General features: G+C 40.1%; 1 long non-coding RNA gene across 1 annotated transcript; it reads left to right on the top strand.

The window, feature by feature from the left end:
- Positions 1-6,233: 6,233 nt before the first annotated feature.
- On the top strand, positions 6,234-9,211 carry LOC135250723 (uncharacterized). The gene is made up of 3 exons (XR_010328990.1): positions 6,234-6,736; positions 7,057-7,103; positions 7,223-9,211. It is a non-coding gene; the product is annotated as an uncharacterized LOC135250723 (long non-coding RNA).
- Positions 9,212-17,281: the final 8,070 nt, after the last annotated feature.

Raw genomic sequence — 17,281 nt, 5'->3', positions numbered from 1 at the left:
AAGTACCATTCCATTGAAAGTGTTACCCAAGTTTCTCTCTCAGCTACTTTAGGCCTTTCTACTGACCATCTTAATAGCCCAGTAAATAAAACATGACTCCCCCCATCCTCCCCTTATACATCAAGAATTGATTTTATATGACTATTGCGAAATATGCAAATGACTGTACAATCTCATTCATTGACCTAAAATTGAAAACAAAGTATGTTTTGGTGTTTGAAGGGCTTTATGTTGGTATTAAGTGATCATTAAAAAAGAAAAATTAAAAAAGAAAAAACATTTGGAAAGAAACACACCTTTTATTATCAAGCATAGTAACATTTTATGTTCGGGGTCAATTTGACCCCAGGAAAAAATATTAAAAATGTCAAACGTTTCAAATGTTTAGGTTCAGAAAACACTTCAGAACATCAATAAGTAACATATAACAGTTATTCAATAATGAAGAAACACCAATAAAAAGTAAATTAGTCACCAGAATTGAGTTTTGATAAAAAATGAACATAACAGCTCAACTAGGTACCCGTGGGTATCAATTCTTCATTCAAACGAGATAGGTGCGCTCCTTTGTCACGCTCCTGTCGTCCCTGCCTTATTCCCTGTCGTCAAAGCGTATAATGTGGGAGAAAACATGAAATGTCTCCAGAGACATTGTAGCTGGAAAAATTGCTCCACCAGTGTCAGCATTCCGAAGGCTTGCTGTTGCTTCACCTTTTGACTTGTACACACCTGCCAAAATAAGCAACCCAATATAGCATTGCTAGTGGGTCACATCCAGCTCTTTCCAATTATCACCATACACACGCCTCCCCTCTAAAGTTTGTTATCTGAAGAATATACTTTTGCATTGATGGTGTTATGAAGAGTTCAGATGCAGACTTTATGTCTTGTACATGACTGCTAGCATATCTGGTGGGGCCTGGAACCATTTTGATGACATTAGCAGCACTAAGTCTACCCTGTCTTTCAACTGGGGATCCAGACCATGGTAGTTCTCCATTTTTGGAAGTAAACATGTCAAGTTCTTGGTGGTTGAGAGATGACAGGAGGGTTTGTTGGTGGTTGAGAGGCAACAGGAAGGTTTCTTGGTGGTTGAGAGATGACAGGAGGGTCTTTTGGTGGTTGAGACATGACAGGATGATTTAGTGGTGGTTGAGAAACAAAAGGAGGGGCAGAACGTGGTATCTCAAAGGCTTCATTCTCATCATCAGAGGAGGATGCCACACAGTCAGGGTCCTCCTCAACATTATCCTCAGTCTCAGACATATCCTCATCTAAATCACTTTCACCCTCCAAGATCTGTGACAGAACCTCAGTGGCAGAAAATATGCGCCTCTGTCTGGTGGTCATTTTCAAAATCTGTATTTGAGGCACAAATGCAAAGAGAAATGGTTTTGAGGGCTGTGTGTGCAGCCCTTATTATAAGTTTGCCCCCGCCCCCATGTTGCGATAATGATCAGAGATCTCGTGAGAACTATGTTTTCTCCTCACACACACACATGCTCTCTCTCTCTCTCTCTCTCTCTCTCTCTCACACACACACACACACACACGCACAAATTAATGTGAAAGTGCCCTCAGCCAACAACAAAAACAAGATCAAAATAATGGTTTTATATAACAATAGAGCTTGGGGTCAAAATGACCATAATAACACCAATGCGTACAACATGTGTACAGGACATTGAAAATATTTTTTTCAGTTAATTTCATGTTTGCAATGTTTTCCCCATAAAGTTAGAAAAAGTCATGAAATATCTAGCTGAAAAAAAAGTATGGTAACCATATTTTTAGAGACAGTAAACATTGAATGGGGTCAAATTGACCCCAAACATAAGAGGAGGGTTAAATGGTTTTGTCCTTATGATCATATACCTTCACCCAACATCGCCATGGATGTCTCCTAGCCGCTAGGCGTAAAGGCCTTTACTATGCCGCACAAATGATTTGGCCCTTCGCGAGTGCCACACACAATGGAAACTATGCAGACTATGCACATCATTTAGATGGTCCGGCGTGTATGTAGAGCTGCAGCGCTTCCATGCTGCAAGTAAAATATGCGTCACACACATATTCCAATCCATTGCTCAGCTTAGCAGAGAATGCACATTTCAGAGCGCCTCAGAGACAGATAGAATAACGCATATAAATATATTTCAAATACACATTTCAAATAATAAATACGACATTGAGAAAAAAGGAAACAAAAGACAAAATATCAACTCGCGACCTGCGTGCTGTGCGCAGAGTAGCCTATCGTATTATTTATTTAGACAATGGCAGATGGGAAAATTTTTGGTTACGCTGACCTATAAAACGCTATTCCAAAAGCAAAATCAGACATGTTATACATTGTTAGAAAGTTTATACTCTCACCTACTGAATAAATGAATTGTCAATCAAGCCAAATTGTACTAAAAAGGGCGACAACGCCGTAAGCAACAGGTGTGGTATTACGCACAGCTATTTTTGAAGGTAGCCTACCCCAGGCATCACAAATGCGCGTATATTTCACAAATGGATTGTCTAAGACAATATATGACCACTCAGTCGCAAAAGGGACATACCTACGCGTAAAACCAATGGTAAGATTATATATTTATTCAATGTTTAGTCCCAGATATTGACTGTAGAATGACATGGTATAATCTAAAAAAAAAAGTCTTGCTTATTTCGTTATTCAGTGAGCAGCGTTTTCACTGCTGTATTGGCATATTTTAGGGCTATTGTCGGGTTTATCTTGTTGCTACGGAATATTACATTACATTACATTATATTACAGGCATTTGGCAGATGCTCTCCAGAGCGACGTACAACCAAGTGTATAACCATAACCAGGAACAAGTGTGTCGAAAACCCTAGAGAGAAGTACCGTTCTGAGTGCAGGGAACAACAGCATAGTTCAACTTGGACCCTGTAGGTTAAACTGATTAACACTAACACAAACAAGAACAGCAACAACACAGTCTATGCAAAAATACAAGCAATTATTAAGACGAGTGCATTAAGTCACCTACGAAACAGCTACCTAGTTACAACCCTAAGCTTACAGTCAATATAGAGATTCAATTGAGAATACGATTTCTCTCAGCATAATGACGGATTCAAAGACTAAACAAACTCACCCGATATTGTCTTCAAACGGATCCATGTCAAAGAAAAGTAATGATTCATCCTCTCAAAAAGCTTTTACTAACAAACTTTTAGTAGCAAAAAACGAAATATCAACTCACCATCCCTGCTACGAGCGTACTGCGCTCAGAGTACCGTATTATTTATTTAAGTAGTATTATTTACTACAGCATAAATTGCGTCTTTTGTTTATATTCAATATTAGTAATTGCAGCGAGAAACTGCAGCTGTAGACACAAGATAGTTTGTTATGTTATGGTAGCAACGGAACGAAGCGGACTATATATGTATTGCCATCAAATGTTTTATTATACCAGCGTGTTTTCGTGCATTTGCACAAAACTCAAATACTATCAATAAAATGGTTTAGCTATTTCTCAGCATAATGACAGATTCAAAGACTAAACGAACTCACCCGATACTGTCTTCAAATGGATCCATGCCAAAGAAAAGTAATTATTCATCCTCTCAAAAAGATTTTACTAACAAACTTTTAGTAGCCTAGCATGCACTCTGGCTGGCACTGTCTTCCATTGCTTCCCCGACGGTCAGACCCTCCCCTCACTAATGAAAACTAGACCCCACGGTTTTGGATTACTTGCGTCGCCATGGATGTCTTCTAGCCGCTTGCCGTAAAGAAGTTTACTAGATGTGGTAACACTTAGATTTGGAGCTCCAGCTCTTCCGCACCCCACCTAATAAAAAAGTCCAAATGGCGGGCAAACAATATGGCGAACATAGGTGTGGGAGTTATGACCTTTTAAACGTGACCCTTTGTTATAGCGCCACCATCTGGCCGACATAGGTGATTTGTAGTGCCTGAGTAGTGGGGGGCCATAGGAACCCACCTACCAAATTTGGTTGGTGTACAAGTTATGGTTGCTGAGCCTCAGACATTTTAATGGAGAAAGCTTCCACGCCCTAACTAAAAAGTCAAAATGGCGGGCAAACAATACGGTGGACATAGGTGTTCCCAATAGCAAAGTTGTAGAGCACGTCCAGATGCATAGGTCCATGAAGTTTTGTGTTGATCTAACTTATGGTGTGGGAGTTATGGCCTTTTACGCATGACCCTTTGTTATAGCGCCACCGTCTGGCCGACATAGGTGATTTTTAGTTCCCACCTGCCAACTTTGGTTGCACTAGGAATTATGGTTGCTGAGCCTCGGACACTTTTAGCGGAGAAAAATAATAATAATAATAATAATAATAATCCTAACAGATACAATAGGGTTCCACCAGCTTCGCTGCTTGGACCCCTAATAATAATAATCCTAACAGATACAATAGGCTTCCACCAGCTTTGCTGCTTGGACCCCTAATAATCCTAACAGATACAATAGGGTTCCACCCGCTTTGCTGCTTGGACCCCTAATAATCCTAACAGATACAATAGGGTTCCACCAGCTTCGCTGCTTGGACCCCTAACAAAGATTAAACAGTTTTTAACAGAACGTCACCAAAACGGCTTAGAACAGTTGTTTCCAATGTTGAGGCTCGTTTCAAAAGAGCCTTGCAGCGACTTTGTAAAGTCAAAGCCCCCATAAGGGAAAGTTCCACGTTGCGACAATGGTGGGGCCCTAAAATGTGGCCGCATGCTAGCCAAATTCAAAAATATCCTCACAAATCGAGGATAATTCGCCAATTAACAAGTCCCGACTCCTTTAATTAGATAGATTATAGAACTGTAGGAATCAAGTAGACAGGAGCCGGATCTCCTCTTGGTTCGGAGCAGTGGAGGACCTCACCACAGTAACTGGAAACCTTTTTGAAACCATGTCCCTCATCGCCTCCGCAACATCCTGGAATAGTCGGATGCCGTCATCATAGAAGACCCGCATCCTTGCAGGATACAGCGTCTGGAACTTTATTTCTTTTTCTTTCAGTACTTTCTTGGCTTAAGCGTATTCACCGCGTTTCTTAAGCACTTCGGGGGGGAGGTCATGGTCAACGTAGAAGTGAACATTGTTGCAGAACACTTCTTTTTTCTGCCACGCTCTCCGGAGCACCTCTTCTTTCGTCCAGTAGCTCCCGAACTTGACCACTATAGATCAGGGCTTTGCCTGCAAACCGTTGGGTTTCAGTGCCAGTGCTCGGTGTGCTCGCTCAATTCTGAGCTCCCTGTCACGGGGAAAGTCGAGCGCGCTTTTCAACAAGTTATCCAGAAAACCAACCATATCGGTGCCCATCTTCAGGTATTCCGTAAATCCTTAAATTATCTCTCCGCGCTCGACCCTCTTGGTCTATCAGCCTGGCTTCCAGTTTAGCCTGGTGCTGCGTTAGCCGCTTGATTAATGCTGATGTTGCTTGAAGCACGGTCTCCTTTTCATCAATTCTCCCCTCTGCCTTGTCCAGTCTGTCGTTTGCCCTCTTCAGTTCTTGTTTAATGTCGGTGAGCTGTACCCTGTTGTCTCTTCAGAACTCCCGGAGTTTGTTGAGAATATTTTGCAGGCTAACTTTGGGGCCATCCTCGCCATGTGGGTATGAGCCCGAAGAGCTGCTTCGGCTTCCTTGCCTCAATTCTGGTTTGTTTTCTATCACGTTCGTGGTTGTCCTACTTCTAGTAGTAACCTGGAAGGGAAAAAATGAGTTTACATATTTACTTGCTTTTATATAACCTTAAGAAATCATTTTAAATTGCTTTTCTGTCTAACAGAGAATTATTGGGAGTGCATAGCCCCTCCCACGCGTGTTCCTATTTTCCCCAGAAAACTCTCTGTATTTCTCCATTGTTTTTAAGTCACTGTGACATGATAGCCTTGAAGAAGTCAGAACATCTAAACAAGCCCGTTTCTCAGAAATCCAATGTTTTTAACCAATCAGAGACGAGCTGAAAAATTGCACTACGTGCAGTTTGAGAGACAGAAAATTCCAGAACCCGCCTTTCACCTACTTTTAACTGTATAAAATGAATGACTTTTCACCTGTTCATACAGACGTGTGGGGCTGTGTGGATTCTGCTATTCAGCCGAATAAAGGTATCTGAATTGAATATTGTGTGTAATTCTGTTAGACTCTTCTCACCGACCGGGGGAAATTAAGGTAATTTCTACCACAAACCCTTTTCTCCATTATTAGACAAAATATTCACTGGGATTGGCAAAACTAAAGTTTTTTTTTTTGAGTTATTTCACAAAACTGTCAGGGAGATTGAAAATTAAGCTGTCGTCCTCTCAGTGGCGGAACCGGAAAACTTGCCAGTGGACTAGATCATGTACCATCCACTATGAGAAGAGGTGATTGCCAAAGGCTATTAAACCAAAAAGAATCTTATTGGATTGACAAACTGTGGGCCACTAAACATCCTGGTCTTAACCCTCTATGGTATCGTGTTGCCTCTAGGTAACATACCCATTTTTGGCCTTTTACACTCACACATTACATCCTCAATTATGATGCAATACTTTGAAAAAGAGGCAGGGCCCTAAGGAAACCAATAGCAGTGTTTTAATTTGTCACGTGACTCTCTGGAGGCCATTTTGAATCCCTTTTCTGCAGCCTTTGCCACATGGTTCAGCTCCATCATCTCTCTCCACAAAATTGGTCTTAAAACGTCTTTTTGTGTCATTTTACAATCTGGAAAAAATCGGATTCACAATAATAGGTGAGTAAAGTTTAATTTTTAATCGTTTAATGTACTTTATTTGATAATTAAGTAATGGAAATTTGTTAAAATGCAAATGTTGCCTTGAAGTAACACCGTACCATTATGAATTTCCACCATGACATTTTTTGGTATTGTGTATTTAGGTTTATATACTGTTCAAAAGCATCATAATTTTATTTTTATCTCTACAAATTAACCTAGATAAATCTGATAGTGTTAGTTGTAATAAAGTTCAGGCTATTAGACTATATTGTCTACTATAACAGTGCACTTTGTGAGTCCTCTCTGCAGAGCATATGCTTATATTTTACACACAGGGTGAGAATGAGCCTGAGGATGAAGATGGGTGAAATTGCAGCAACAGGTATTACCAGTATAAGATAGGGTGTATAATGCATTGATAACCATTTTTCACCTATTCTTAATGTATTGCATTTTATTGATATTTTCATAGCATGCTTAGGATATTTGTTTGTTTTTTAGTTCCCCTTCAAGAAATACCAAAAAGGGCCAAGGGACTAGAGTGGAAAAACTGTAGGACCATTCTTCCTGTCCCACAATGGAAAGGCGGTCTCCCACAAGCCACAGAAGTGAAGCCTCCAATTGAATACTTCAATTAAATTAAATTAAAGGGTTAATGATTCATTGGACTTTATGCAGTTTTTGTGATTGCATGCTGATTGTTATATTGCCTGTTTATGCTTTTTTGACAATTTTCTTTCCATATGTTGTCTAATTACCTACGTAAAGTGTTGTCTAGATACTCTGCCTCATCCCCGCTGTACCTTTTTCTAGGTGAATTACCTCCTGCCTCTGAACCGGCCCATATTTGGATTGGTTCCTTCAAGACCACACCTTCTATTATGGTGTTTTTGTTTCTACAGACTCTATTTATACAGGTTGTGTAGGTATCTGTTCCCCTTTGTTCCCTGATGAAGACCGACGCTTGGCCGAAACATGTTGGAGTTTTTAATGTTCTAATATGAACAAGCCTTGTATTATTATTTTAACTTTATAAGAATGCCTTGGTTCTACATTTTTCTTTTTATTGTTAAAATGTTTTTTCATATTTCATCCAGTTTATTTAACTAGCATCCTAGTGGTAGTATTAAATCATTATAGCATATTCAGTAGTGTATTCGGTTGTGGTTTTAAACTTGTTTAATAATATGTAATTATTTAGAATCGAAAGTAATGTCAGCTTTACTTCTGTGATATATTTGTATACATAGAAAAACAATTGGTTTGTGCTTTGTATTAGCAATCTGTCTTCACTTCTGACCAGCCCAGTTGCTTGTCTGGCTGTATTTACTATTCTAAAGTGTTCAGGTTGTTTCTGGGTGTGACCCTTTTTTCGTTGTGGGCTGTATCTGAAAAGCATGTGGCCAATAGAAGGAGACAAAGAGGACATGTATGGATTGGCTACTACAGTGGTGTGATTTCAGCTGGGTTAGTGCTCCAATGATAAGGTCACCTTTGTGGCTAACCTAATGCTAACCAATTGGCTGGGCTCTGTTCGGTAACGTAACTAAATTCAGTTATGTTTGGCATTAACATTAACTGCCTGACGAAGAGGGGTTGAGAATTTGCTGTTGGTCTTATATTTTACAAAGTAACAAATTATGGCTGGAGAATAAGATTCCAATTCAGTCAAATAAGATTCCAATCCAGTCGGCTCATTTGGGCTAGCTAGCTATCTTTAGCTAGGTAATAGGGGCTGAGTCTACCAGTCTGAAAATCCTTCTGTGCCACAGTTATTTTCTGGATATGACTGTAGTTTGATTACAACAGACTAATATCTGTGGTTGGAGAGACAAATTTCATTTTTCACTCAATTCAGTTTTGATTGTAAATACAGGAGATAAGCAAGGGGAAAAAATTCTGTATGTTATTTAACACTGAGAGGTATAGGATCTATTATGAGGGGGCAGCGTGGTTGTGGTGCCAGCTGCAGGCGGAGAGATGGGTGTGGTTTAGCTGGCCGGCAATCGCAGCTGTGGGCAGTTACATGATTAGTTCTAACGTTTATTTGTGCTTTATTTGTCCTGAAGTGAGACCGGGGATGATGTATGCACACGGTCACGGACAGCAAAGCAACAGCAACGACAACAAAAACCAGCACAATTACAGTGACAGTATTGTGGTCCATGTATTTAATAAACCGTGTGTATGCTCCATGCTTGTGTGGTTCTGTGGGACTGGTTACACTAGTTTCCCCATTTTGGGGGGCCCTCTGATTTTTGCTTTTTTTTTCATATAATTTTTTCAGTACAAAATTGCCCTCTCTGTTATTTATTGTAGATTCATGTTAGGAGACTATAATATGGTAAATTGACAGAAAAGCCAAGAAAAGGACATATTGAGTTTATTGATAAAACATAGCACACAACATGATGGAAGACGTTTATATAATATTGATTTTTTATGGCATTGGGTAAGAAATGCACTTCAAATAAACACGACAGACCACGCAAAAACAACTATAAACAAAATAATTATATAATTATATCTGAATTCAGCTCTGCCACCGCTCAAAACAGTTTCTGTCCAAAATGAGGCAGACAGAATGTAAGGCTAACATGTTTTGTTGTTTTTTGTTTGTTAATACTTTTTTCTCCCCTTTGCTGAAGCCCCACTTTACCTGTATGTTTGATTTGCATAAGTTTGGATAAATTAAAGAAAAAACCAAAAAGCTTCCCTGGGTGGAGTACATCTTCAGCTATTATGCTCTTACTCAAACCTCCCCAAGTTGTAATTTGAGAAGACATGCTCCTGCACATGAACTGGTAGCAGTTGCTTGGAGGAAACACAAATTTGGGGGCAGATATTTTAGAGCCACATAATCTAGTACAGGGTGTGTCATTAGCCAACAACCTTTTTTAATACATATTACCGCCATACTGGACTGTCGCATTAGACGTATCCTGCATTACAGCATCGATTTCTGTTCCAGCAACAACCAAATTTCATAAATATTACCAAATCATATATTGCAAAACTATTTTCTTGAAATAAAGGACACAACCGAATCAATTTCAACATTTGTATTTCTAAATTATAGTGGTTTTGTTATTTAGGCTAAGGCCAGATGTAGCGAGTCATATTACAGGAACACTGAGAAAAGCACTAAAATGTGCATGACAAAACACAAAATGGAAAAAGGAGTTAAAGAAATACAAAGTGCAATATTTAAAAAAAAGTAATTTCTTCAGGCAAAAATAATTCAGCACTTTTCCTCCCTTCTCCTTGGAGTGCGCTTTTACATAGCCTATGCACCGCTCTACTCTTATCAATTCCACAGAGAACTCACAGCTTTGGTGGTTGCTGGGACCGCACAAACACAAATCAGTTACATTTCATGCAGTTGTCATGTAACTGCTCCTTTCAGTTTATGCAAGGTCTCAGTTTCAATGAAAACCTGAAAATACGTTGGTGCCGTTAACTATGCAGAGTTATAAGCCTATCATTTCTATAACTGCAGCATCGACAATTATTCATTCCCACCCCATGGGCTTTATCAACTTCATCAAATGATTACAGTGAATACATTTTCTGTGATTATATGTGCAAAATTAGTTTAGTTAATGCTTGATTGGGAAATTCTTATCCAAGATCTTTCAGCTGAACTGCGGGCTGGGGTGGAAGCACCTGGGTAGAAGCACCTGTTGTCCATTGTCTGGTGGGTGGGGGGGGGGGGGGGGGTTTGTTAAGCAAATGTCAAAAACTGCCTGTAAATGTATACTGAGTTGATTTTTAATATTTTCAAAATATAGTTATTTTAAGCCCACATATTAAGGAAAGTCATGGAAGGAAGTGTATACAGTGGTCCCTCGCTATAACGCGGTTCACCTTTCGCGGCCTCACAGTTTCGCAGATTTTTTTAGTGCAATTTTGCATGCTTTTTTTTTACAGCGCATTGTGTTCTGCGTCCTGATTAGCGCATTGTGTTCTGGGTCCTGATTGGCTGTAGACCATTGTCAATCAATCTCCTCCGTGCCGTGTCTCCTGTACAGTACAGAATGCGTTCAGCTTGTCAAATTTACATAAATCTTTGATCGCTAGCAGTGTGACTCTGAAGTGCTGTACTGTATGTTTGTAAGTTTTCTCCCCAACAAACCCAACAATGTCGACGAAACGTTTTGCACCGTCAAAGGCACCTGCGGTAGCACCCAAAAGGCAGAGGAAGATACTAACCATCGCACAAAAAGTTGGACTTCTGGACATGCTAAAGGAAGGTAGAAGTTACGCAGCTGTAAGGCGCCATTACGGAATAAATGAATCTTCGGTTCGTTACATAAAGAAGGAGGAAAATAACATAAGGACGACAGCAGCAATAAGTTTCAACAAGGATGCAAAAAGGGTTGTAACTGTCCGCAACAAGACCATCGTAAAGATGGAGTCTGCTTTAGCTTTGTGGATCAGTGACTGCAGGAAAAAGAACATTACGCTGGATACCAACATTATCCGCACAAAAGCTAAAAAGCTTTATGAAACTTTTGCTGACAGCGATGACGTCCATGACAGTGAGGATCAAGGCCCAGGCCATCGACGAGTGCTTTTCACGCAGAACCAAGCCCATTTAACCCTCCTGTTATGTTGCGGGTCAAATTGACCCTTTTTAAAGTTTGAAAATCTAGGAAAAATACTTAAAATTATTTTTTCAGTATGAAACTTCTTCTACTGGCCTTAATTAGTGTAATCAACATTTTAAATGAAAATGGTTCATTTCATGTATTTGCAAACCCCCCCTGTATGGGGATTGACCCGGGAACATTTTTGCTGTACCTAAAAAATGAACAGAACAGGAGGGTTAATGCCAGCCAGGGCTGGTTTGACAAATTTCAGAAACGCTTTGGACTTAAAAGTGTTTCACTGCATGGAGAGGCCGCCTCTGCGGATACCGCTGGAGCAGAGGCATACGCGAACAACAAATTTAAAGCGATCATCGAGAAAGGGAGATATAAGCCTGAACAAGTTTTTAATATGGATGAGACAGGCTTATTTTGGAAACGAATGCCCTCTCGCACCTTTATAATGCAGGACGAAGCCAAAGCCCCAGGATTCAAGGCCCAAAAAGATCGCGTGACTCTGGTTATGTGTGGAAATGCCGCGGGCTTTATGATAAAACCGGGGCTTATTTATAGGTCAAAAAATCCAAGAGCCCTAAAAAACAAAAATAAGAATGCGTTACGTTTACTGGATGCACAACGCAAAGGCTTGGATGACAAAAGCGCTCAATCTGAATTGGTTCAAAGAGTGTTTCATCCCGGAGGTCAAGCGTTATTTGAGAGGAAAAGGACTAGACTTTAAAGTGCTTCTGCTCGTAGACAACGCCGGAGGCTACGCTTATGATTTGTCGTATGATGGTGTGCAAATCGAATTTCTGCCGCCAAACACTACATCGCTGATTCAGCCCATGGACCAAGGCATCATCCGCGCTTTCAAGGCTCTCTATACGCGCAACACCCTGCAACATCTTGTTCAGGCTATGGACTCAGATCAAGATTTCTCACTAAAGGACTACTGGCGTGAATACACCATTGCATCATGTCTCCAAAATATTCAGAGAGCCATTCAGGAGATGAAAACTGAAACTTTGAATGCCTGCTGGAGAAAAATGTGGCCAGAGGCAGTGCACAACCCTACCGAATGCTCTCTTGATGAGATCCATCACTCTGCGGTAGATACAGCTGTGAATCTGGCTAAACAGCTCGGGGGAGATGGCTTTAATGATATGACTCCTGATGACATGAATGCCCTGATTGATGCCCACTCACAACCGCTGACTGATGAAGACCTGGCAGAGATGATAAAGCCACCAAGCGAGGACGAGGGAGAAGAGGATGAAGAGGAAGCAAGTGTTGATATAGACGAGGAGGATGGACTAACACTTGATCGCTTGGCAACCATGGTGAGAATGGCCAATGAACTTCAGCGAGCTGCGCAAGAATGGGACCCTTTGATGTTTCGTTCATTACAGTTCTCAAACATAATCGAAGGTGGCATGTCTGTTTATAAGAATCTTCTCGACCAGAAGAAAAAAGAGCGCCAACAACTACCCATAACTATGTTCTTCACTCGGAAAAAGACACCTGCACCGAGGCCTTCAGTGGAAAGAGACGCTACAGTGAAGCGGCGCCAGGACGAAGAGGCGCGGTCAGAGGAACTGTGAAATACTCGTGAGTCACTATTAATAATTTCTTATGTGTCCAACCTCGTAGGTTGATCGTTAAAATTAAATTTGTTAGTTCTAAAATCCATCATTATTATTTATAGGAAAACGTTTATATTTTTATTTCTCAAACAAATGTTTGGGCCTGAAAACAGGTTTTGATCTTTGGTTTCATTCTATAATACTGGACTTATTTTTCTACAAAGGTTTGAACTTTGAGAGTGTTTAAACAAGAGAGAAAAGTGTGAAAATGTTAATGCCTGTCTGAGAAAAGTGTATAAAGTGTATAGTGAGGGGTTTTACAGCCTTAAAACATCTATAATAATTGTAAAAATTAAAGCTGACTACTTCGCGGATTTTGCCTATTGCGGGTTATTTTTAGAACGTAACTCCCACGATTAACGAGAGACCACTGTATAGCATTTACGCCATTGGAGTAATTTTAATTTTAAAGTCCCCAAGCTCAATGGCATCGCTGTGGCCTATCTAGAGATAAGGGAAACTCTCACACACTGTTTCCCGTCAGGTGTGTGTGTGTGTGTGTATGTCTAATTCTGAAAGTTGGTGCTGACTTCTGAGTCAATCACATCAAAGTGGTGGGAAAAAAAGACCGAATTCAAATCATATTGACCAAATTCGAGAAGAGAAGACTTTCGGGGGGAATGCGTTATTGCTGAATATGGTATTTGTATTTGGCACCATCCCTAATGCTCGAACTTCAGATCAAGTTGGCTGGAGTTTGGGGTTCTTCGCATGTCAAAACTGTTTTTTCTGATTACATGCTTGCACATGTAAACGCACACCAAAGTCAAATCAACGTGCATGTTCACAGTTGATCTGGAATCTTCAGTCGGAATTAATGTATTTTGAATGATTAAATATTCTGCATGTAAACGTGGCTAGTGATGTCACTTCTGCTGTTTGTTAAAAACACTTTGAAACAGTACTGATGCACAAAGCATAGAAGTGCTATAGATTGTTTTTAATGCAAAATACTGTCTGCACTTATAATGGTGTGGGGGTGTTGGAGAACCAGAAGCGACTAATATAGGGGAACGAAAAGCTAACGCTACCGGAAGCGTTTAGCCACAAAGTCCCGAAGGACAAAGGGAAAGGGAAAGGGAACACCCACAAGTAAAACACAAAACAAATAAGATCCTAGGGAGAGTAACTCCCGCACACAAAGGATCAAAAACAAGAACCAAAAAACACGGAGTAAAAAGCCACTCCGAAGGACCACCTTGTCCAGCCGTAAAACTGGCTTGTGAAACCAAAAGCGACCCGTAAAAACCAGGGCGAAAAAAGAAGAGGACCAGTGGTACAGAGGCGAGGCTCTGGTACCAAACCCAAAACTGGTCTTAAAAGAAAATAGACAACTGAGTCGCAAAACTTACTCAGCGAAAGAAAAACCTGAGACGCAGCTCAGAAAAACGCAAACAAAATACACACCAGGGACAACGTCCCAATACCCACCGGCTCACACGAGCTCAAAAGAAAAGTTTGAATACTCTTAAGGCGTCAGAATGCGCACACAGCGCTAAGAGACTGAATCGCCTTAACCCAGGACACAGAACCAACCCACAACACAATTCTGTAATTCGTCCAACGAGCACCTATACCAATGTCGTACCGGCTTTGTGATAATGAGGTTTTTTACACAGAAGCGCAGATGGGTGTTCTGGCAGTGCTTATAAAGGCACCTCCCCAGGTGAAAATAATTGAGAAATCAGATACCTGGAACACATAAAGAAATTCTCAAAGGTCAGGTGCCTTCTAGTGGCAGCACAAGGCCACTACACCCCAGAACCATGACAGCACTGGCCAATGGAGGTTACTATGGGAACAATCCACATTTCTGATTCAAATTTCAGTCCTCCAACATCTCACAGCTACAATTTATTAGTACTCAGTATTACCATTTGCATGAAACATCCACGAACTAACCACAGCTACAGTATACTATCACTATTATGTAAGCTTTATTGGATTGTTTGTAAATGTATTATGAATACATTGGCATTCTTTGGGCTGTGATGCATAGATATTCTTGTGTGGCTGTACAGTAAATAATGCGTGACAAGTCTTCTATAACTACATTATGAATCTACACAAGGAACTTCAATGTAAGGTGTTCTGTAAGACTTGGGCCTAACACCACAAACCAATTAAATGCATTAAAAGCACCTCAGAACATGCCAGAAGTATGATATATACAGTATATGCCTAGTGAACACAACTGAATTGAAGATACTTTGCATAGTAATGTGTTTTGTGAGGCTGATGGAGATGAGAAAGAAGGTCTGGGGGTGGGGATCAGCCCACACACTGTCACCAGGAAACAGAAATGACTGTTCCATTCCCGCAGACTGCAGTGCCACATTTCCACTTCTGAACTGTGTAAAATGGCTTCGTTAGTATCTAATGATGTATTATCTTGACATTTCCCATTATTTATAGAGACGGGTGACAAATTAAAGGAAAAAACAACATAAAGTGTCTTAGTAAGGTGTTGGGCCACCACAAGCCACCAGAACAGCTTCAATGCGCCTTGGCATAGATTAGCACATCAGTCCAAAATCTCCCATAGGTATTCAACTGGTTTGAGATCTCGTGACTACGAAGGCCACTGCATATGATTCACATAATTTTCGTACTCATCAAACCATTTAGTGACCCCTCCTGTGGATGGGGGCATTGTCATCCTGGAAGGGACCACTCCCATCAGGATAGAAATGTTTCATCATAGGATGAAGGTGAATAACATTGTATTTATTTGTAGTGACCCTTCGTTGCCCCAAACAATGCCAGCAAAATGCCCCCCCCCCCCCCCCAATCATATGGTTGAACATTTGTCATATCAAAATGCATAAAACTTTTTAATACATGTTCTATTATACTATATGATTATAAGATCTGCTGTTTTATCTGTACATAACAGAATAAAATATAACAAAACATAACATGATGAGAAAAGGCCACTCAGTCCAACAATGCTCACCATTTTCCTAGCACAAAAGGGTACCTATAGTGCTCACCGTTTACCCATAAACTAGATAGTATCCAGCACCTGTATCAAGCCAGATCTTGAAAGCCCCCCAAGTGTCTGCTTCTACTACAAGACCAGGCAAGCTGTTCCACACAGCGACTACTCTTCCTGGTGTCTGTGTGAAAATGTACCTTTTGCTAATTTCCATTTATGTCCCCTTGTTCTACTTTGTTAATTCCCTTTCCAGAGCCTCTATATCTTTCTTGTGGTATGGTCCCCAGAACTGCACACATGCGTGGTCTGACAAAGGTATTATATAACATAAGTATAACCTCTTTGGATTTACTGTATACTTTTGGCTATATATCCAAACATCCTGTTTAACATTTTTTACTGATACAGCACAACGCCCAGAACTTTGATCTACAGTACTATTACTCCCAAGTCTTTTTCAAATTAACATTCCAGTTTTGTTCCTCCCATAAAGTAGCCTTGCCTTATGTTTTTATTTCCCCACATGTACCTGTAGAACTTTATATTTACAATAGTTATATTGAATGAAATTTGCGAGGTTTCCAACCACTTCTGAATTCTGTTTAAAACGTATTGGATTCCTTTAGGTTAATTGTTTGTATTGTATTGTTTGTATTGTACTGTATTGTTTTTAATATCTTCCTGCCCAGAGACCGCAGATGTAAATTAGCTATATAGCTAACTCTGGCCCAACGGTTGTGTTGTGCATGGCCCCTGTTAAATAAACAACTAAACTAAACTAAACTAAACTAAGGTTCCAGACTGTTAGTTTTATATAATCGGTGTCATGCCATTAACATTTGTTCAGTTTCACAAGTAGGTAAGTAGGTTTTTTTTTTACTGAGCACAGATTTCTTTGCTAGATGAATCATTCAGTTTGACTAGAAACGTGCTAAAAATAGACATGGAAACATAATTAAGTTGTGGATTTACTGTCTGTTTCCAAACCATGCAATGACAGATATAGTTCATCTCCATCTCCACTGAAAACCTGTCAATTACAAAAGAGACACATGTTTTCTTTCTGTTTTGTCAATAACATTACTGTACTCTGGTCTGCAAAAGTCAAAGCTCATTTTTGTCCGACAAGGACAGTTGAAAAAGTGCACAGGCCACTCATCTGGGCCAGATACAGAAAAGGGGAAGAGGAAGACATCAAAACTTATTCATAGTTTCAGTATTTAAATTCATCTGGCTGCTCCCCAAGAATTACTCAAGGACATTATTGCTTCACTATTGAGAAGTAAATGCAACTGTTTACAAGATTTTTGGGGGAACCCATGAATTTCATCTTGCTTTGTAGACAGTGTCATCAAGGTTACTTACCAGCAATAAACAGAATGTGGTATTA

This window comes from Anguilla rostrata, chromosome 3, assembly GCF_018555375.3.
Source record: "Anguilla rostrata isolate EN2019 chromosome 3, ASM1855537v3, whole genome shotgun sequence".
Lineage (NCBI taxonomy): Eukaryota > Metazoa > Chordata > Actinopteri > Anguilliformes > Anguillidae > Anguilla > Anguilla rostrata.
This window is presented reverse-complemented; position numbering and strand designations above follow the sequence as displayed.